General features: G+C 50.4%; 1 protein-coding gene across 2 annotated transcripts in view; it reads left to right on the top strand.

The window, feature by feature from the left end:
- The window catches only part of RAB11FIP4 (RAB11 family interacting protein 4), a 143,029-nt gene that overhangs the window by 71,190 nt on the left and 48,506 nt on the right, over positions 1 to 23,333 (top strand). The window lies entirely within an intron of this gene.

Here is a 23,333-nt window from a genome sequence, read left to right as displayed (position 1 = left end):
ACTCGCCTAGGCCTCCCAAAGTGTTGGGATTACAGGTGTGAGCCACTGTGCCTGGACCTCTTTTTTTTTTTTTTTTTTTTTTTTTTTTGAGACAGAGTCTTTCTCTGTTATCCAGGCTGGAGTGCAGTGACCCAGTCTCAGCTCATTGCAACCTCAGCCTGCTGGTTCAAGCTATTCTCGTGCCTCTGCCTAACGAGTAGCTGGGACTACAGGTGCATGCCACCACACTCGGCGATTTTTTTGTATTTTTAGTAGAGGCAGGGTTTTGCCATGTTGGCCAGGCTGGTCTTGAACTCCCAACCTCAGGTGATCTGCCCACCCCATTCTCCCAAAGTGCTAGGATTATAGGCGTGAGCCACCGGGCCCAGCCTCTTCTCCCTATTTGTTTCTCCTGTGCCGGACCCGCAGGTTCAAGGATCATACTTGCCTGTGTTTGAACATGGCTATAAGGAGACCTGTGCTATCAGTGTGGGGGACCCCCCCAGCTTTCTCAGGCTGATCAAGCAGAAGTTGGCCATGCCGGCCAACAGTTGGTGGCATTCTTCCCATCTCGTGGGCCCACTCATGACAGAGCAGCTGTTACTGTCATGGTTATTTTATTTTTATTCCTCCCTCTGGGAGCCCAGAATCAAAGGGAAACATCAGCACTGCTGCCTCATTACAGAGAGCAGAGAAAATGGGGGTGGGGATTGGACATTCTCTCTTTTTTTCTTTTTTCTTTTTTTGAGACGGAGTTTCACTCTTGTCGCCCAGGCTGGGGTGCAGTGTCACGGTCTCTGCTCACTGCAACCTCCACCTCCCAGGTTCAAGCGATTCTCCTGCCTCAGCCTCCCGAGTAGCTGGGATTACAGGCACCCACCACCACACCCAGCAAATTTTGTATTTTCAGTAGAGACGAGGTTTCACCATGTTGGTCAGGCTGGTCTCAAACTCCCGATGTCAGGGGATCCACGTGCCTCGGCCTCCCAAAGTGCTGGGATTACAGGCATGAGCCACTGTGCCCGGCCTTTTTTTTTTTTTTTTTTGAGACAAGGTCTTTCTCTGTCACCCAGGCTGGAGTGCAGTGGCGCAATCTTGGCTTACTATAACCTCCGCCTCCCAGGCTCGGGCAATAGTCCCACCTCAGCCTTCCTAGTAGCAGGAATTACAGGCACGTACCATCATGCCTGGCTGATTTTTGTATTTTTAGTAGAGACAGTTTCGCCATGTTGCCCAGGCTGGTCTCGAACTCCTGGGTTCAAGTGGTCTGCCTACCTTGGCCTCCCAAAGTGCTGGGATTACAGGCGTGAGCCACGGTGCCTGGCCTGGATATTCTCATCCAGGGCCTACGGGCAGTCAGTGGAGACTATCTGGGGTGACATACTCATCTTACAGATGGGGAAATAGGTTGCACAGAGCCTGGGACTTCCCAAGGCTGTGTTGAGGCCAGACTAGAACCTGGTTCTCCTGGCTCCAGGTAGTCAGGAAGGACTTTCCCCTGTAGTCAGGAAGGAATCTGGGTTAGGACTCCAAAGTCCTCACTTCTCAACCAGTGTGTCCATGCTAAATGCAGATTCCTAGGCCCCACTGACTGGCCCAGGATGTGGGTGGACCTGGGAATCTGCATCCTTAGCACGCTCCCCTAACCAAAGTTCTAGAATCACTGCTGTGAACTCTTTCCATTGACCCCAGAGCTCCAGGCCTATGCTCCGGGACTCTGTGCTTCAATCCCACATCAAAACTCACCATCCAAGAACTGCAGCCCCTCAATAGGGATGGCACCCAGTTAAAAAAAAAAAAAAAAAAAGGAATCCCAGCCCCTGCTGGGCGCAGTGGTGCTCCTGTAGTCCCAGCTAATGGGGAGGCAGGAGGATCGCTAGAGCCCAGGAGCTCTGGGCTGTGATGCTCTATGTTGATCGGGTATCTACACTGAGTTTGGCATCAATATGGTGACCTCCTGGGATCAGGGGACCACAGTGTTGCCTGAGGAGGGGTAAACAAGCCCAGGTCAAAAACAGAGCAGGTCAAAACTCCCGTGCTGATCAGTGGTGGGTTCGTGCCTACCAGTGGCCACTGCACTCTAGCCTGGGTAACATCATACCAAGACCCTATGTCTTTAAAAAATAAAAAGAAGAGCCAGGTGCGGTGGCTCATGCCTGTAATCCCAGCACTTTGGGAGGCTGAGATGGGCGAATCAGAAGATCAGGAGATCGAGACCATCCTGGCTAACATGGTGAAACCCCGTCTCTGCTAAAAATTAAAAAAATAAATAAATAAATCAGCCGGGTGTGGTGGCACGTGCCTGTAGTCCCAGCTACTCGGGAGGGCGAGACGGGAGAATCGCTTGAACCCGGGAGGCGGAGGTTGCAGTGAGCCGAGATCACGCTACTGCACTCCAGCTTGGGCTACAGAGTGAGACTCGGTCTCAGAAAAAAAAAAAAAAAAAGAATCCCAGCCCCTGACTAATCTACTTCATTTACAGCATTGCTTATCTGGTGCACTTGAGGACAGTGGGTCCCAGGGGAAGGAGGCAGAGACAGTGTCATGTTGTGGTTAAGGACATACACCCTGGACCCAGGCAGCCCGGGATTGATTCCTGAATCCGCCACTTCTAGTCCTGTGACCTTAATGTGTTTCTTCCCCTGTCAGTACCTTTGTTTCCTTTCCTGTAGGTGGTGATGCCTTCCTCCTAAGGTGTTATGAGGATTAAATGAATTAGTAAAAAGTACTTAGGTTAGTGTCTATCGCATAGTTATGTGCTAAGTGTTAGCAGCTGTTACACCATTTTACAGGCTGAGAATGTTACGCAGAGAGATGCTGAGACTTTGCCGAGGTTATGCAGACTCTGAGTAGCAAAGTTGGTTGGGGCTTCTACGCTCGTCCCACATAGTTCCTGCCTGGGCGTCTACCGCCTTCCAGTGCCAACCATGGCACCGCTAGTAGATTATAGCTTGGCAAAAAAAGACCCTCTGCACTCCCCCACTCACTCATGTACCTTCCTACACACTCTGGGGTTGGGGTAATTTCCCCAGTCCCAGTAGCCAGGCAGGCAGAGTCTATGGAAACCAGGTGGCCATACAGAGCACAGCTGACAAAGTCCCTAATGGGGACCCAGGGATGCTACCACCTTGAGTCTCAAAAGCTCAAGCTTTATTATGTCAATTCTTATTTATACTCAAAGCTTATTTCCATTTTTCTGGAAGAATTTACACTTCAAATCTCTGCATTTTGGTTTAAAGGAATGTTCTCAAACATTGGCTCTCCTGGCTCTTGGTGTCAACAAGACCACTTCCTTCCCTGTCTGGAGAAGAAAATGGAGTTAAGGCCCAGCGTCCTTAAACCATACCTCCTGCATCTAGCTCCTGAGTATTTCTTTCTTTTCTTTTCTTTTCTTTTTTTTTGAGATAGAGTCTTGCTCTGTCACCAGGCTGGAGTGCAGTGGTGTGATCTCGGCTCACTGCAACCTCCACCTCCCGGGTTCAAGCATTCTCCTGCCTCAGCCTCCTGAGTAGCTGGGATTACAGGCGGCCGCCACCACACCCAGCTAATTTTTGTATTTTTAGGAGACTAAAATGGGGGTTTCACCAAGTTGGCCAGGCTGGTCTCGAATGCCTGACCTCAGGTGATCTGCCCGCCTCGGCCTCCCAAAGTGCTGAGAATACAGGCATGAGCCATGGTGCCCAGCCACTTCCTAGTATTTCCAGAAAACAACAGAAAGCGGTCTCTTCTTGGTACTCCCCTTCTTCATCCCTACCCTCAATCTTTCTTCTCTGAGTGGCTCCGATGCTAAGTTTGGTCCAGGGACACGACAGAAGTCTACATCCCCACTGATCTCAGCCTCAGAATGGGCTTTGTGAGCACATTCTGAAACTCTCCACCTGGGAGAGAGTAGTCCCAGCTACTCTCTCCCCAGGTTGCTCTGAGGACCGAGGGACTGAGTGAGGCCGTTCAAGCCTGTGGAGGGACCAGGCACACACTGCCCCACTCCTGCCACCCACCACTCTCCATCTCAGTGCCTGAGGGAGGGCAGCTCCATTACCGCTCTTTTCCTCTTCTCCCATCCCTGCTGTGATAGAATCTGCCCCGAGCTCAGGGCCCATTCTAATTAAGGTAACTGAATGCCCAGGCAGCTGAAACCGGCCTTTTGCAAAATAGCAAGTGGAGGGCCTGCCCTTGAGGCCCAGCCTGCCAGCTCCTGTTTGCCCTCGCCTGGTGTTCGAGATGACTGGGCCCTGCAGCCCCAGTGAAGGAGGGGCCTGGGAAGGGGAAGGGGACAGAGAGCAGGTTTATTCGGGGTGAGCTGCGCTGGTTCATTGTAGTTTGCACTCAGTGCTTGCAGGAGCTGGAAAGGCAAACAATAGATTTGGGTCACGAGGGGGTTGGGGGAGGAGATGGTCAGATTTAGCAGGATTCTGATGCCAAGTAGCTGGTGCTCAGGGCTCTGGGCTGTGAACTTGGGACCCTTCTGATCAGAGCCTCTGTCTCCCTTCCTCCCTTCCTCTGCTCAGACCCCCACACACATGCAAAGCTGGCCTTAGGCAGACACATGCCAACACTGTTCTGGGCTCCTTTCCTTAGATTTGAGAGGCCTGGGGCAGAGTGCAGAGGGCTTTGGTCCTGCATCCAAATCCTGGCTCTGAATGTCCTTGCGCAGGTTATTTAATCTTTGTGTGCCTCAGCCTTCTCATATGCGAAATGGGAAGAGCAATGCATTCTCTGGTGGATCTGGGTTGTGTGGGGCCTGAAGCTCTTACCACATGTGGACCCCTTTTTAAGGTAAAGAATTTCTGACCGGGCGCGGTGTCTCATGCCTGTAACCCCAGCACTTTGGGAGGCCGAGGCAGGCGGATCACGAGGTCAAGAGATCGAGACCATCCTGGCCAACATGGTGAAACCCCGTCTCTACTAAAAGTACAAAAAATTAGCTGGGCGTGGTGGTAAGCACCTGTAATCCCAGCTACTTGGGAGGCTGAGGCAGGAGAATCGCTTGAACCCAGGAGGCAGAGGTTGCAGTGAGCCAAGATCGCACCACTGCACTCCAGCCTGTGACAGGGCAAGATTCTGTCTCAAAAAAAAAAAAAGGAATCTCAACATCTTGTGCAAAGTTTACAAACACTTAACCATGTGAACGCACTGGCAGGGCCCCTCCGGAGCATGTGAGGGTCCTAGAAGCTTAAGCTCTGTTAGCTTCACAGTATACATGCCTACCTGATAGGACTGTGAAGGATTAAATGAGCTCATATTTGAGCTCCTAGAACAGTGTCTGGCACAGAATAAGCCCCTCGTAAGTATTGGCTTTCATTCTTATCGCCTCTCAGGGTTCCTGTGAGCATTAGACATTTGCAGATTGCCCAAGTAACATCAAACGTGGTGTGGGTAGATGCTGTGCACCTGACACGTGCATTCATTAGCTCATCTAATATGTAGCATTCACGATGGGCCAGGTGCTGTTCTGAGCACTGGGGAACCAATGGCCCCTCTTAAAGCTTTCGGTCTGGGAGGGGTAATTGGGCAGTTAATCACACACATAGGCAGGTCCAAATGGAATGAGGACAGGTGCTATGAGAAAACAAGGCAAGGCCAGGCACGGTGGCCCATGCCTACCATCCCAGCACTTTGGGAGGAGGATCACTTGAGCCCAGGAGTTTGAGACTAGCCTGTGCAACATAGTGAGATCTTGTCTCCACAGAAATAAATTTTTAAAAAAATGAGCTAGGCATGGTGGTGTGTGCCTGTAGTCCCAGCTACTCAGGAGGCTGAGGCAGGAGGATCACTTGAGCTGAGGAGGTTGAGGCTGCAGTGAACCATGATCATGCCATGCCATTGCACTCCAGCCTGGGTGACAAAGTGAGACCCTCTCTAAAAAAAAAAAAAAAAAAAAAAAAAGCGAGACTATATCTAGGAGAAAGAAAAGATTTTGATTTGGAGTATAAGGAAAGGCCTCTTTGAGACGTTACGAAAGAGTAGGGAAGAATTCTTATTCTCATTTCTGGTTTGCTTGCAGTTTCTGCATGTCTATCCGTAAGGCAATCTGGCATGGTGACACTAATTAAAGCAACTAAACCGTTTGGCGGTCCAACTAAAATCTAAGCAAATATTGTCTCCTCTGAGCCTCTCAACAACTCTGAGATGAGTAAGCGGAGACCCAGGCAAGAGTGGCTTTACCTGAGCTGACATAAATACTAAATGAAGGACCCGACTGCCTCACAGGTCCTTCCTTCACACCGTGTGCCTGACACAGAGCAGGGGTGCCCCTGCAGACTCACGTGACCTCATGACCTTCTCAGAGGCCACACAGTCTAATCTCCTCCCCTCTCACTGTGGGAACAGAGGAAGCCGAGGGCCTGAGAATCGCTGCTTCTGAGACCCATCCCACGTCCTCTGCCTGCCACTAGCAAAGTGGTTGTGACCTCCCTGGGGTAGCAGAGTCCAAGAACAGTCAGTCTCCCAGACACAGGAAGCCCTCCTGTGGTCCTCAGGCACCTGCACCATGGGTACGCAGATCTGGCCCTCATTGATGCAAACACCAGCCCTCTCCTGGCTTTCTGCTCTACCCCCTGGCACATTTCTTCCTGGAAGGGTGATTGATGCTCTGCTACTTGTGGCCTTGGAGGTGCTCACAGTGAGAGACATGAGATGCCTTAAAACCATGAAGGTCAGAGTTCAAAAGGCAAGTAGGCAAGCAGGGAGAGCCCAAGTATTGGGCCCACAGAACTACAGTAGGGAAGCAGGCTTATCTCTGAGCATCCCCACAGGCCTGGCAGAAGCAGGAATGGATGATACATGGCTCTCATGATCCAATAGAGGGAAGCAGGTGCTTAACACATGGGCTGGGGTATGGCACCGTGGGGATGAGTGCTGCTTAAGCACCTACCATGTGCCACCCACTCTGCTAGGTGCATGAAGCCAGTTACTGAGTGGGCCTCGTAACTGTCTTGTGTGGTAGGTACGTTTATCCCCATTTCACAGATGTGAGCACTGAGGCTCAGAGAGGCAAGTGAACATTGTCTCCTCTATAATGACCATCCCCCATAAACTCCTGGCAGGAGGGCCTTGCCAGCTGAGTCATGGCACTCATCATAAAGGCTTCAAGGAGGAGGGGAGTCATTATAGAGGAGACAATGGGCCACATAGTAGATGCAGTTTTCTATAGAAGTTTTATTTTAAAAATCAGTGTTATTGTTTTTACATACAGAAACTTTTGATATTTCCATTAGCCCTGGTTAAAAGCTGAAGGAAATGTTTTAAAATCATATGTGATAAAAGTATGTCTGGGAAATGGAAGGTTTTTTTTTTCTGAGATAGGGTTTCACTGCCACCCAGGCTGGAGTGCAGTGGTGCGATCATGGCTCACTGCAGCCTTGGCCTCCTGACCTCAAACAATCCTTCCACCCCAACCTCCTGAGTACCTGGGACCACAGGCACACACCACCATGCCCAGCTAATTTTTTTTTTTTTTTTTTTTTGTAGAGATAAGATCTTACTATGTTGTCAAGGCTGGTCTCAAACTCATGGCCTCAAGTGATCCTCCTGCCTCAGCTTTCTAAAGTGCTGGGATTACACACGTGAGCCACTGCGCCCAGCTGGAAATGGGAGTTTTTTAAGTGTCCAGGATTATAATATTTGGTCACATATCTCAGTGCCAGAGCACTCATAGAAATGCACACATATTGAGGTCACAGGAACTAAGTGCTTTAGCCATGTTACCCCAGCCAAGCCCCCAACAACCTCTTGAGAGAGATACTATTCCTATCCCCATTTCACAGATAACAGGCTCAGCTGTCAAGCAGGTTGCCCAAGGTCACCCAGCTGGGAAGTGGCGGAGCCCAGCTGCAAAGTCAGGGCTGCTGAAGGGGAGAGAGATGGCCGCATGCCCAGCTGTGAGCAGGCTAGAGGTGCTGGGGGACAGTCTGGGTGTGCACAGAAGCAGCTCCTGAGCTCTCGGTGCTAATGTGAGGATGAAAGGCCCCCACCCTGCTGCTGCCCAGGAGGAGAGCCTGACGCTCAAGTTGGCAATGAGCCTTGCAGGCTGGGCCTGGACGTGTGTCTGAAACAGGGAGCCTTGTCAGGTGGGGAGGCGCCTTGGCTGAAGCCCTCAAAAGCAGAGTCACGGGGCCGGGTGCGGTGGCTCACGCCTGTAATCCCAGCACTTTGGGAGACAGAGGTGGGTGGATCACGAGGTCAAGAGATCGAGACCATCCTGGCCAACATAGTGAAACCCTGTCTCTACTAAAAATACAAAAAATTAGCCGGGCGTGGTAGCAGGCGCCTGTAATCCCAGCTACTCGGGAGGCTGAGGCAGGAGAATAGCTTGAACCCGGGAGGCGGAGGTTGCAGTGAGCTGAGATCGTGCCATTGCACTCCAGCCTGGACAAAAAGAGCAAAAGTCTGTCTCAAAAAAAAAAAAAAAAAAAATGCAGAGTCACGGAACAGGAAAGGGGCTGCTCACCTGAGGTCAGGTCCCCAGACCTTGGCTGAGCGCCGCCCTGGGCTCATAAAGAACCACTGTGCAGTGCCGCGTGATGAGCGCTCCCCCCATACCCAGCACGGGGAACCTGGCGAGAGAGTGGCTGGTTCTGCCCTGGGGGTCGGGGCCAGCCACAGGGAGCTGGCAGCCAAGCTGGGCCTTACGCGCTGAGTCATGGCACTCATCATAAAGGCTTCATTCAGAGACATGGCCACAGGCGGCCCCAGTGCTCACCATCCCGAGTCCTCACAACCAGCCCAGGATGAATCCCAGCCACACACCAGGGATACACCTGCGCACAGGAAGACATGGTCCCTTCTCTCAAAGAATTGTGGTCTGAGGGGAGAAGGCAAGACCGTGAACACGGAAATAAGTCAGCAGCGCCCATGCTGATAGAGAAAGTGCATCAAGAAGGTGAAGCAGAAGGGAAGACAGGGATGGCCATGGTGGGAGTTTTTCTCTAGGAAGAGGGCCTCATGCGGGAGGTGACGTGAGCCGAGCCAGACAGAAGTGAGGGATGGAGGCCAGGCATGGTGGTTCATGCCCGTAATCCCAGCACTTTGGGAGGCTGAGGAGGGTGGCTCTCTTGAGGTCAGGAGTTCGAGACCAGCCTGGCCAACATGGTGAAACCCCATCTCTACTAAAAATACAAAAATTAGCTGGGCGTGGTGGCAGGCACCTGTAGACCCAGCTACTCAGGAGGCTGAGGCAGGAGAATCGCTTGAACCTGGGAGGCAGAGGTCGCAGTGAGCCGAGATTACGCCACTACACTCCAGCCTGGGCAACAGAGAAAGACTCGTCTCAAAAAAACAAAAAAGAAAAAAGAAGTGAGGGATGGAGGCACATGAGGTGGGGGAGTGGGAAAGAGCTTGGCTGTTTGGTGGCTGAGTGATGGGAAGGTGGAATGGAATGGAAGGAGGACCCGGGCAGAGGTTCTGAGAGCACAAGCAAGGAGTCTGCATAAGAGGCCAGGCGAGGGCTTTTAGCTGGGAAATGACAAGACCTGCCCGATGTTTTAAAAATATCCCTGGCCAGTCACAGTGGCTCATGCTTGTAATCCCAGCACTTTGGGAGGCTGAGGCAGGTGGATTGCTTGAGGCCAGGAGTTCAAGACCAGCCTGGACAACAAAGCAAGACCCAGTCTCTACCAAAAAAAAAAAAAAAAATTAGCTGGGCATGGTGGCATGTTCCTGTAGTCCTAGCTACTCGGAGGCTGAGATGGGAGGATCACTGGAGCCCAGGAGTTAGAGGCTGCATGAGCTGAGATCACGCCACTGCACTTCAGCCTGGGCGACAGAGTGAGACTCTGTCTCAAAAAAGAGCCCCTGCAGCACCTGGAGGAAGACAGCACTGGAATCGGGAAGAGTTAGGTGGTTGCATTTGTCCAGGGAAAAGAAGGTGAGAAGGAGGCGGTCAGCTCGGCCAGGCTGCCAGGACTGCTGATGTAGGTGAAGGAAAGAGCCATCCAGGGCTATTCCATGGTTCTCACTTGAGCTCCTGCATGGAGGTTGGTGCGATTTGCTCAGCGGGCATGGAGGGAAACTTGACATTTGGCTGGTGAGCATGTTAATTTGAGCTGCCCACTGGATAGTTGAAGTCGTCTGCACACTGTGGTATGCATCCACATCCCCTTGAGGTCCAAGGCCACTTGCCAGAAGTGTTGGCTGCTGCAGACCGTCCCCAGGAGCCAAAGGGGCTGCCTTGCCCAAGATGACAGACCTATCCTGGGGCAGCCCTCATCTGAAGGCTGGTCCATGTGGGGACACAATGATTTTGCCCACTTGCCTCTTTCTGGGCAACTTTGAAGGACTATCCTGGCTCCAGATGCCCCGGGGGTCGGCTGAGGCTCATTGCAGCTGCAATGCAATCCACTTCTCCCTCTGCCCATCCTGCATCCCTTGTGCCCTCACAGGCCAAGCCCTAAGACATTCCCCAGTCAACTTCTTCACAGGCAATTGGATGCATTTAGTTTGGAGCTCCAGGAAGAGGTCTAGGCTGGGTGGCAACAATGTGGGGCGGGGACATCAGCACTGGTGGAATTTAAAGTCTCAGGCTAGGTGAGAAGGGAAGAGGATTGAAGCACAGAGCATGCCAACCTTGAGAGCCGAGGAGGTTGGAGGGGTGGTGCCCTGGAACCAAGCTAAGAAAGGTTTAAAGGGACCAGGTGCGGTGGCTCACACCTGTAATCCCAGCACTTTGGGAGGCCGAGGTGGGTGGATCACTTAAGGTCAGGAGTTCGAGACCAGCCTGGCCAATATGGTGAAACCCATCTCTACTGAAAATACACAAGTTAGCCAGGTGTGGTGATGCATGCCTGTAGTCCCAGCTACTCAGGGGGCTGAGGCAGGAGATTCACTTGAACCTGGGAGACAGAGGTTTCAGTGAGCTGAGATTGCGCCACTGCACTCCAGCCTGGGGGACAGAGCTAGACTCCATCTCAAAAAAAAAAAAAAGAGAAAGTGTTTAAAGGAGAGATCCGGTGCCTGTAATCCCATCTACTTGGGAGGCTAAGGCAGGAGAATAGCTTGAACCCGGGAGGTGGAGGTTTTAGTGAGCCAAGATTGCACCACTGCACTCTAGCCTGGGCACGACAGAGCGAAACACCGTCTCAAAAAACAAACAAACAAACAAAAAACAAAACAAAAAAAAACCGGAGAGATTCACCTTACCAGGTGCTATGAGGATTGTTCAGGTAAGATGAGGACCCGTGACACTCTAGTTAGTTCATTTCAACCGCTGTGGTGTTCAGGGAGGAACTTGAAGGAACTTTTAAAGCCAGGGGCGTAGTGTGGTGAGGAGAGGAACTCATAGAGAAGGAGAAATGGATGATTCAGAAGGGGACGGCAGGAGCAAAACCTTGAAGGGGATGGGGTCCAGGGCCCACATGGCAGGGGCCATCTGTGAATAATGTTTTGTATCAAGAAGAAGGCAGAGTAGAGGCACCTGTGCAGGTTGGTGTGTAGACCTGGTGGGGAGGTCACTGGGCATGGTCACTGGCTGTGAGTGAGTGGTGGGAAGCAGTGCTGGAGATGAGAAGACAAGAAGAAAGGAGAGTCAGCTTAACCTGCAAGTCTCCCAGCTGCAAAGGGCACTGGTGTGCTTCAAACCTGACTCTGGGCTTCATTCACTGGAAAAAGCATAAAGAAAGACATTCTAAGCTGTCAAGACGTGGTAGGTTCAGCAAATAATACTAGTTACAGTAAAAGATTTGAGCTGTTGCTATGCTAAGCATTCGTCGTGCATTCTCTCATTTAACAAGCCATCCCTCAAAACCCCTGTGACACAGATACAGTTGGTCCTTATTAGTTGCACATTCTGTATTTGCAAATTTGCCTGCTTGCTGAAATTCATTTGTAACACCAAAATCGATACTCGTAGAGCCTTTGTGGTCATTTGCAAACATTCTCAGAGTGGTGAGGATGTGAGTTGCCCAACGTGCATGTTCCCAGCTGAGGTCAAACAAGGCGACAAGCGGCCTTCTTGTTTCAGCTCTCATACTGTAAACAAGTGTCCTCTTCACGGTCTAGTTAGTGCCATGTTTTCTGAATTTTTGTGTTTTTTTTAATTGGCGATTTTGCTATTTGAAATGGCCCCCAAAAGCTGTCTAGTGTTCCTAAATGCAAGAAGGCTGGGACATGCCTTGTGGAGAAAATAACGACTGAGTGTTAGATAAGCTTTGCCCAGGCATGAGCTACAGTGAGTTCAATGTTAATGAATCAACAATATGTATTAAATACAGTGTCTTTAAACAGAGACATGCTTAAAACAAGGTTATGCATTGATCGTTTGATGAAAATGTTGTGATCAGAGGCTCACGGGAATTGAACCAGTATTTCCCCTAGGGGCAATGCTTCAGTATTCACGATTCTATATTTGCAGTGACTTCATAGAGCATAACTACTGCAAATAATGAGAATCGACTGTACTTTATTTTTTTTTTGATACAGAGTCCTCCTCTGTCACCCAGGTTGGAGTGTAGTGGTGCAATCTTGGCTCACTGCAATGTCTGCCTCCTGGGTTCAAGTGATTCTCCTGCCTCAGCCTCCCAAGTAGCTGGGATTACAGGCGCGTGCCATCACGCCCAGCTAATGTTTGTATTTTTAGTAGAGACGGGATTTCACCATGTTGGCCAGGCTGGTCTCGAACTCCTAACCTCAAGGGATCCACCCACCTTGGGCTCCCAAAGTGCTGGGATTATAGGTGTGAGCCACCGTGCCCAGCCTCGTGTGTACTATTAACTCTGTTGGTCACATAAGAAACCAAGGCTAAGAGACTAGACGAGCTACAGGTAGTAATAGCGGAGCTGGGGCTGAAACCTGGGCTAGTGGGGCACTAGGGGGCTTCACCCCATGAATGTGGCCTTGTGATCCAGTGGGGACCGCGGGGGACCTGGCCTGGAAGAAAGGTTTCTTTTTTAGGGCACCCCATGAGCAGCCTGTCTCCCCACTGCACTGGCCTCTCCAGTTTCTACCTGAACACAAAAGCTTCTTCAGCCCGCCTGGGCTGCAGCCACAGAGCTGTTGCCGGGCTGTGGTTTTCCCCTAAGTGGGTGGAACAGTGGCTCCGTGTCCAGAGGCCGGGCGCCTTTGGTTTTCCTTTGCCCAGCCCAGCCCTGGCAGGGGAGGCACAAAGGAGGCATCTGTGACTGAGCACGGAGGCCAGCCAGTCTCCCAACACCAGCCCATCCGGTCTACTGCGGCCTCCTGTTTATTCAGGGGATAAACTTGGGCAGGCCCCAGGGAGCCGCCCTCTCCCCAGCCCCACCGCCTTCTCCACAGGGCAGAGTCTGCAGCCCTTCTTCTGTCTTTTGTGGGGTAGCTTGCTTGTTGTGGTTTGGGATACTTCTTCATCCCAGCATCACTGAGCTAATTTAGGAGACAATTGTGGGGGACTCTGTTTGCTTTCAGAGTGGAGTTACAAGCCCTTCAGTGCGTGTCCTTCCAACCCCAGAACAGACTCAGAGTCGTCATCGTCCACTGTCATCCCGCCTCTCAGGAGGCCGCTAAATCTGAGACTAATGGCTGCCACCTGGAGTGTTCCTCAGGCAGGGAGCACCCACCCGACTGTGAGGAGGGGGCACTTACCTGGTGGGGGGCTCAGTGCTCCCCTGTGGGGCTGAGGAAGGAGCCTGGGCTTGGGGAGAAGCTGGGTGCCCCCCACCCACCCTCCTTGTTGACCCATCAGATATAGATGAGAAGCCACGGCTGGGAGGGTGCGAAGCTGACAGCAGAGCCCCAGGTCCCCAGACAAGCTGTGGGGAGAAGAGCAGCGCGGGCGTCAGAGGCGCCTGGACAGGCAGCCGGCAGGTCCACAGCAAGGCTGCACCTTGTTCTTCCTTGGTCTCTGGGTGGCCAGCACTAGGTCTGGCCTGCGGTTTCTGCTCAGTGATTCTTGTTTGAGTAAATGAATGACGGGGTGAATGAATGAATGGTCTTGGTTCTATGATGGTTACTTTGGGGAAGTTATTTTATTATACTTTTTTACGTAGGATAATGGCTGGGTGCACAGTCTCTGGAGCCAGGCTGCCTGGATTTGACTCCTGGCTCTCAACTTACTAGCTGTATGTCCTTGAGTAAGCTCTCTGAGCCTCAGTTTCCCCATCTGTAAAATGGGGATAATACCTGCCTCGTAGGGTTGTCGGGAGGATTAAATGAGCTCATATCATGTGAAGCACTAGAACGGAGCTTGTATATATTAAGTGCTATGTGGCCATTTGCTGTTAATACTTTTTTTTTTTTTTTTTTGAGACAGAGTCTCTGTCACCCAGGCTGGAATGCAGTGGCTAGATCTCGGCTCACTGCAACCTCCACCTCCCGGGTTCAAGCGATTCCCCTGCCTCAGCCTCCTGAGTAGCTGGGATTATAGGCGACCACCACCACACCTGGCTAATTTTTGTATTTTCAGTAGAGACGGGGTTTCACTATGTTGGCCAGGCTGGTCTCGAACTCTTGACCTCAAATGATTCACCCGCCTTGGCCTCCCAAAGTGCTGGGATTACAGGCGTGAGCCACCGCGCCTGGCCAGCTGTAGATACCTTTAAGATGAACGTAACGTCTGCCTTCTGTGTGTGTTGGGAGCCTGGTGCATTGTTTGCCCAGGTGTGCTCTTCTCAGAACACTGATCCCTTGTGTTGTTAAATGTTAAATAAGAAGGGTCCTGTCCAAGCCCAATTGCCTTAAGGAAGCCTGGGGTTAAAAGCTAGGGAGGCTTCTCTCCTGCAGAGGTGCCTGTGACATCTTCAAGAGGGAGTGAAGAATTTCACCAGCTGATTTGACCACAGATCACTTTCTTGCTATCAGAGTGGGACTGGGTTTCCACAAAACACATCTTTGAAAACAACAAATACTGCTTCCTTCCCTCCCTCCCTGGAGCCCTGGCCTCATACTGCTTAGCTTATCTGGTGGCAGCCAGGGAAATGGCAGGATGCATCTCCCTGGGCTTAGAACTGGGGCAGGAGGCAGCAGCCAAGTCAACAGCAGGTAGTGGCCAGTCCTCAGCTCTAAGCCAGCAGGTAGGACCGCAGAGGTGCATGTGGGCGAATCATAGATGCCTGATGTGGGCTGCCACTGATTGAGACACTGCTGAGCTGGACAGCAGACACCTGCAACCCAAGGATGATGAAGAGGAACTTGAGGCCTTTAATTGCTCATAGTCTTCAGTCATCCTTACTAATTAGTTTCTGCTGCTTCCCAGGCAATTCCGGTTGCTGTAAGTAAGCCAGTGATGCAACAAGAGAGGCAGAAGGGAGTCCTGAACATGGGCCAGATCTGGGTACAAATCTTGGCTCTGCCGCCACTTAATCCTCTTGAGCCTCAGTTTCCTTATTTGTATCATGAGTGCAGTAACATCTACTCTACAAGACTGTTGGATTAAATTAAGAAATGAAGTGGCTGGCACATAGTTCATAGCTGTTATTAACAATAGGCTGCAGGAAAATGTTCTCTCCTTGGTTTCGGGGCCCTTGTCCAAGGTTCCCATTAGGTAGAGGAATTGTTTCTTCAGAGTTGAGATCTGATGTGTCTGGGAAGAGGGCAGCCTGACTTGAGAAGGTCTCTCACCTTTCAAATGCCCATCTCAGGAACTTCAGAAAAGGCTTCCGCTAATTCAAAAATCAAGTCCTCAGCTTTCCATTGTCTGTGGGTGAGAGATTCTCAGTCCCATTCAGGGCCCTAACCATTCCCCAGGTGATTACTGTGTGCCAGACATGTTAGGAGCTTAAGTCCAAAGACACCAGGGGCATGGACCCTGTCCTCAGGAATTGCAGAATGGTAGGGGACCTGACAGGAGGCCAATCCTGACAATTCAGTGTGTTCCTCTTAGTAACACAGCTTGTGATTGAGGCATAGAGACCATGAAGCCAAGGAATAATTTATTATCACTGGAGAAGTCAGGGAAGGCATCACCTGGGAAATCATACCTGGGTGGAGTTTTGAAGGATGAATAGGAGTTTGCCTAGTAGACAGAGGAGGCCAAAAGTGTGGTACTAAAAACAGCATACCTACTCTACTCCCAACCATCTCCCTTTTCTAGGATTGGTGTGGGTCCGTCTGCCGTTAGCAAGCTTTGTGACTATAGGTAAGTCATTTCTTCTCTCTAGGCCTGTTTCCCATTTGTGAAATGGGATCCCTTCCAGCTTTAATGCATTGTGATTTCATGTTTATATAGGCCTAGATAATTGTTTTAAAGTCCTCATATTTGCAAAACACCAGGCAAAAGTCTTTGACTTTTTCTCTTCTAACGCACCTCCCAGTCTTACAAAGTTGGTTGTACTCTCTCCATTTGACTGAGGAGGAAACTGAGGCTCGGTGAAGTTACTTGCCTTTAGCCAATATGTGGCAGATCCAGGCCTCAAATCCAGGTCTTCTGGCCCTGAGTTCCACTGTTTCTCCACTGCTCCACACCGCCTCTCACCCCACAAGCCCTTGGTGGCTGCACATAAATGATCCTTGACAGATACTGCCTCACTCAGGCCCCTGTCAGATGTTACTGCTGACAGTTGGGGAGGAGGAGGAGCGAGAACATTGTGTGCCAGGATGCCAGGCCTCGGCCCTGAAGGAGGAGCTTATGAGAAAGAGGCAAGCAGGGAGGCAGCAGGTAGGACGTTGAGCATGGTCAAGAAGGGCTGTTTTGGCCAGAGAGTGGGTAAATAATAAAGTCTGGAGTAGCAGGCAAGTGCACAGCCACCCTTTCCTGAAGCAAAAATTGGTGCCTAAATCCATAGTGAAAATAGTCCCCCTGGCCGGGCGTGGTGGCTCACGCCTGTAATCCCACCACTTTGGGAGGCCGAGGTGGGTGGATCGCTTTAGGTCAGGAGATCGAGACCAACCTGGCCAACATGGTGAAACCCTCTCTCTACTAAAAATAAAAAAATTAGCTGGGTGTGGTGGCATGTGCCTGTGATCCCAGCTACTCAGGAGGCTGAGGCACGAGAATCGCTTGAACCCAGGAGGCAGAGGTTGCAGTAGCCGAGATCACGCCACTGCACTCCAGCCTGGCGACAGAGCCAGACTCCGTCTCAAAAAAAAAAAAAAAAAAAGAAAGAAAATAGTCTCCCTGCCTCCAGGGTCTCTCTATGCCCATACCCTGCTTTGTTTTTCTTCAGAGCACATATTATATATGTCACTCATTAATTTATTGTTTCATCATCTGACTTCTCCCACTAAAATGTCAGCTCCACAAGAATCAACCAAGACTTAGTACTGATCAAGGCTGTGTCTACAACACCTAGAACAGAGCCTGGCACTAACTGTTCTTGAACAAATGAAGGAATTAATGAAGGAATGACTGAAAGAATGAAGGAATGAATGAAAGAATGAAGGAATGAATTAAAGAATGAATGAAGGAATGAAAGAACAAATGATCCCTTCACCTGTGATCATGTCAACACCCACTGTTGTCAGCAACCCTTTAGCAAAGCAGTTCCCAAACTGCTGCATCAGAATCACTGGGATCTTTAAAAACTGCCAACACCTGGCTTCCACCGTGACATTCGGATTAGGTTGCCATGGGGTATGTTATTGACATTTTTTTAGGTTGAAGTGATTCCAATCGTTTTTTAAGTTCTTCGAGTGATCCTGATGTGCGGTGCAGTTTAGGAACCACTGCTTTAAAGGGTTGTCCACTCCTAAAAAAGGGCAGTCCACTCCTACAAAGCTTCCAGCTGAGTTAATGGCCAATCAGAGACATGGGTAGTGGCACGCGGGGTGGACCTCTGTGCTGCCCAAGTCTGGGAGGAGGTGGGGAGGGTGAGGTGTTTGGGGAAAGGAGAGTTGTTTTTGCTGCCTGGGTTTCGCTGTCTGGGTAACTCTGATGTTACCAAGAGTAGAGGAAAAGGAAGTTTTTCTCCTTGCCCTCACCCAATTCAAGTCAAAAGAAGACCTTGTTGGACTTCCTCCTCCCCTGCCACCTCCTCTTCTTGGATGACTGAATGAGTCAGAGGGGATGTTTGTTAGGGAGGAAACACTGGTTTTCTCACCATTTTCCCCCTTTCGTTGAGCTTGAGTGAGTAAGAAAACCCATTGTTTATACATGCACAGGTTGACACAAATAGAGCTTGGAGCTTCTGAAGACTCAACCTGGGCTCCAGAGTCAATAAGACCAGGTCCCACCCCGTCTGCACAGCATCCAGCCAGATGTTACAAGAGAACCCAGCCCCAGGGGCAGACTGGTGAAATCATCCCAGCCAATGGACAGTCACCAACACCAGAGTGTTTGCCAAGGGAAACACCTTGTTTCCACAGTCCAAGATCCTCTCCTGGGCTGGCACAGAGCTGCAGAATTGGAAGAAACCTGAAGATGTGCTGTCCAGCCAACAGCTTTTCCAGGGGAGGAGTCTGAGGCCCAAAAAGTTAGGGAGAGCCCAGAACCCAGGCCTCCTGCATCTTCACTGGGTTTGGTGGGAAGAGGCAGAGGAAGGAGTGGTCAGAGAAGATGCCAGCTTAGTGCAGACCCCTAGACACATCCCCACTGGAGAGAGAGGGCTTTTGGATCCAAGAGTCATTCCCTTTTTTTTCTAAATAAAAAATTGGGGGCCAGGTATGGTGGCTCATGCCTGTAATTCCAGCACTTTGGGAGGCTGAGGTGGGCAGATCACTTGAGGCCAGTTCAAGACTAGCCTGGCCAACATAGCAAAACCCCATCTCTACTAAAAATACAAAAAATTAGCTAAGTGTGGTGGCATATGCCTGTAATCTCAGCTACTCAGGAGGCTGAGGCACAAGAATCACCTGAACCCAGGAGACAGAGGTTGCAGTGAGCAAAGATCACACCACTGCACTCCAGCCTGGGCGACAGAGGGAGACTCTAAAAAAAAAAAAAAAAAAAATTAGGAATGACTTTCCTTTGGGGTCAAGAGGCCTCTGCAGTCTCAGAGTCTTGCCTACTTGCTGGGTAGTCCCTTCCCTAAGCCACTGCTTAAGTCATCAAATACTGAATTTACCACCTGGGATGAAAGCTGAGATTTAAGAGTTGTAGCTGAACTTCCTGAGTGTGGAGTCAAAGGACCTCTGAGGGGGCGGTGAGAGAGGACAAGTACTTGTGGTAAAGTCCTAGCCAGCTGCCAGGGGGGCTTTTCCACACATAGAGCCCCAGCTGGGCAGAAATAATGTCCTCTGGCCGGGGGCAGTGGCTCACGCCCGTAATCCCAGCACTTTGGGAGGCCGAGGTGGGCGGATCACGAGATCAGGAGTTCGAGGCCATCCTGACCAACATGGTGAAACCCCGTCTCTACTAAAAATACAAAAATTAGCCAGGTGTGGTGTCACGTGCCTATAGTCCCAGCTACTCAGGAGGCTGAGGCAGGAGAATCGCTTTAACCCTAGAGGCGGAGGTTGCAGTGAGCCGAGATCACGCCATTGCACTCCAGCCCAGGCGACAGAGTGAGACTGCGTCTCAAAAAAAAAAAAAAAAGTAAAGAAAGAATGTCCTCTGTGTGTGCGTTGACAGAATCAAGCCCTGCTAAGATGGACCGGGTTTGACTGATGCTCACAGTCCTGATTAATGACTGGTGTCCACCTTGGAGAGCACTAGACTGAGAGTAATGCAACCTGGCTCTACTCCTGGCTCCACCACTAACTGACTGTGCTATTTGTGAGGGGAGATGCCATTTCCCACCTCTGGGGCTCATTCCCCTGTCTGGGAAATGGTTATACTATACCAGTGATTTTAAACATTTTTAAAGCCAAAGAACCCTTTATTCACATGAAGTTTCATACAGAAGACAGCATGTACAGCAGACAGAAGTGGAGCTATTTTTGTGGTTCCCCTGGAGCACATCTTCCCTTCTGCGAAGTCTCCACAGAACCCTGAGGGTTCCAATGAACTCAGTTTGAGAACAACTTGCCAGACTTTTTGTTTTAGCTCCAATACTATTTATGTCAGCTGTTGTTTGTTCACTTGGCTAATATTGGTTGGCATCAGTTGCTTGGCTAATGTTAACATTAGGTAATGTTCAGAAGGGTTCTTTTCTCAAAATAATGATCATGAAACCATATATATATATTTAGCCAGTCGTTCCACATGGCCCCAAACATGTGCAGAATGTTGCTTCTTTACACCATCTAATGTTGAGCTAACTCTTGCATGGTGGCAGCGAAAGAAAATAGACATAGAGAGGCCAGGCATGGTGGCTCATGCCTGTAATCCCAGCATTTTGGGAAGCTGAGGCGGGGGGATTGCTTGAGCCCAGGAGTTTGAGGCTACAGTGAGCTATGATTGTGCCACTGCACTTCAGCCTAGGCAACAGAGCAAGATATGGTCTTTTTTTTTTGAGACAGTCTCCCTCTGTCACCCAGGCTGGAGTGCAGTAGCACAATCTTGGCTCACTGCAACCTCCACCTCCCAGGTTCAAGTGATTCTCCTGCCTCAGCCTCCAGAGTATCTGGGATTACAAGCGCTCGCCACTACACCCAGCTAATTTTTGTATTTTTAGTAGAGACAGGGTTTCGCCATGTTGGCCAGGCTGGTCTCGAATTCCTGACCTCAGGTGATCTGCCCACCTCGGCCTCCCAAAGTGCTGGGATTACAGGAGTGAGCCACTGCGCCGGGCCTGACCCTGTCTCTTAAAAAAAAAAAAAAAAAAAAAAAAGGAACCTCACAGGTATGCTAAGAGACCAGGGTACCTAACTCAAGACCTTCCTTCCCCACATCCTCATAGGTGGTGCTGTGCTCAGAAGGCAGGATTATATTTCCTATTAACTCACTCTTAGCCCCCATTTGAGCCAAGGACACTGAGTCCAGCCTGTGTTAGAGCCCTCAGATCCCATATTCATCCCGTGTCTAATCTCACCCATCAGATACAGTCACCATCCCCACCCCACCCCCAACTGGACTATCACTGCTTCTCTGAACCCTGCTGGAAAGTGTTAGCCTTTCCCTCGAAAGTCAGGGTCCTAAATTTTCCCTCAGGCTGCCTCTAATCCTCATCTCTATTCCCCTCAGCCTCTTGCCATAATGATCATTAGTAATAGCTACTGTTTATTGGTTACCTGCTCTGTGCCAGGCTCTGTTCTATGTATTTTACTGGTCCTGATTATTTTGATCCTCACAACAGTTCTAAAATACATACTATTATTATCTCCAATTTAAAGATGAGGAAATTGAGACACTGGGACTTAAACTTGCCTACGGTCATTTAGCAACAAGGTGGTAAAGCCAAGATATGGCCCTTGGCCCCGGCACCCATGCACAGAACCAGTGCGTCAGACTGCAGCTCACTCATGCTGCTGGTAGTGACTAGGAACTGCCATTTATTGAGCACCTGCAGCATCTTAGGCATTGCACTAGACACTTTATCATTTCATTGAAACTTCACAACTGCAAGAGGAAATGTCTTATTTCCATTTTCTAGAGGTAGAGACTGAGGCTCCAAAACATTGACTTCCCTTGGTAAGTGGAACTAGGCAGGCTTTGAACCCAGGAGTGTTCAATGCATCTGTGGCCTTCCTCTGTCACTCTGCTTTTAAGGACAAGTACCTGGAGACATTCCCCATCCACTACCTTTGAGAAAAATAAAGAGGGACCTACTGATACCACTCGTTCCATAGAGCTCTTGAGAAATGTCACTCAGGCTGCCCATGGTGGGGACAGGGAGGGGGCTTAACAGGCCTGACTTTCTCCATTGACCTTCGCTGGGAGAGAGCCACGAACAGAGAAGGGATGATCACCCTTGGTTTCGGCTTTTCTTTCTTGGTTCTGGACGATCCTGTCATGTGACCTCCTCTCTGGAGCCTAATAATCCTTAGGGGCAACATCGGACTTGGAAGGGAAGAAGGGAAACCAAGATAGAACCCCTGGACTCAGCCACATCCTAAAACCTTTTGGGACACTGCTGAGCTAAGGTCTCAGGGTGGAGCTGGGAAGGCAGATAGAGTGGGCCCAGGGTGCATGGGCTCAATCGCATACCACACCTTTGAGGAGTGCCTAAAATTAAGTGTAGTCACTGTGCTAGGGTGTACAACATCCTGTGAGGTACCAATCCCATCTTACAGATGAAGACATTGAGTCTTAGAGAAGTAACAGAACTTGTCCCAGGACATCTGGGAAATAAGACTCAATTCAAACCCAAGTCCGTTTGATTTCAAAGCCAGTGGTATGATACACCACATAGGTACTCTTATTTTTTTTTTTTTAAATAGAGACAGGGTCAGCCAGGCACAGTGGCTCACACCTGTAATCCCAGCACTTTGGGAGGCCGAGGCGGGCAGATCATGAGGTTAGGAGTTCAAGACCAGCCTGGCCAATATGGTGAAACCCCGTCTCTACTAAAAATACAAAAATTAGCTGGGCGTGGTGGCACACACCAGTAGTCTCAGCTACTTGGGAGGCTGAGGCAGAAGAATCGCTTGAACCCAGGAGGCGGAGGTTGCAGTGAGCCAAGCTCACGCCACTGCACTCCAGCCTGGGCAACAGAATGAAATATAAATCTCAAAATAAATAAATAAATAAACAAATAGACAGGTTCTTGCTGTCAACCGGGCTGGAGTGCAGTGGTGCCATCATGGCTCACTGCAGCCTCAAACTCCTGGGCTCAAGTGATCCTCCTCAGCCTCCCAAGTAGCTGGGACTACAGGCATGTGCCACCATACCTGCCTAATGTTTTTATTTCTAATTTTTTGGTAGGGATGGGGTCTTGCTGTGTTGTCCAAGCTGGCCTCAAATACCTAGCCACAAGTAACCCTCCTGCTTTGGCCTCTCATAGGCACTGGGATTACAGGCATGAGCCGCCGCATCCAACCATCCTGTGTGTTCTTTATGATACACCATAGTGCTCCTGTGTGTTAGAGACTGTGGGAGCGGACACAAACAAGAGAAACAGTCTGGCCTCTGCACATAGATCTCTGAACAGCAAGGCATACTTTCCGAGGAGAGGGCTGGGGCAGTGGAGTTTCTCTCTTGGGGCCACATCTCTAGTCCTCTCTTAGGTGGCTCTGGCCAGGAGGCCCTCCTCTACCTAATGCTGTCCCATTTGGAAAGTCCCCAGCAGTTCTGGGAGCCCCAGCGGCTGCTTTGCCTCAGAGACAAGCCCTGGTAAACATAGGGGCCGCTGAGAATTTACTGGCAGGAGAGACTGAGAAGAAGGAAGTTGACAGCCAAGAGGCAGAGAAGTGGGCAAAGCTGGTGCGTGTGTGCATGTGTGTGTGTGCATGGGTAGGTGTGGGTGGGTGTGTAGGGTGGTGCAGGACCAAAGCACTCAGATGCCCCACTGGTCCTGCCCGTACCAAAGTGCCCGTGCCACTTTGTTGGCCAGTGAAGACTCAGGGAAGGCAAAGGTGGCTTTGAGCCAGACAGGAAGATAAATCTCTCCCCTCACTCAAGTTATATAGTGCAACAGCAGGTCGAAGGGCAACCACATTTGCAATATTTGCCGCTTTACATTCATCTCATTTTT

Source organism: Pongo pygmaeus, chromosome 19, assembly GCF_028885625.2.
Source record: "Pongo pygmaeus isolate AG05252 chromosome 19, NHGRI_mPonPyg2-v2.0_pri, whole genome shotgun sequence".
In the NCBI taxonomy this organism is placed as follows: domain Eukaryota; kingdom Metazoa; phylum Chordata; class Mammalia; order Primates; family Hominidae; genus Pongo; species Pongo pygmaeus.
This window is presented reverse-complemented; position numbering and strand designations above follow the sequence as displayed.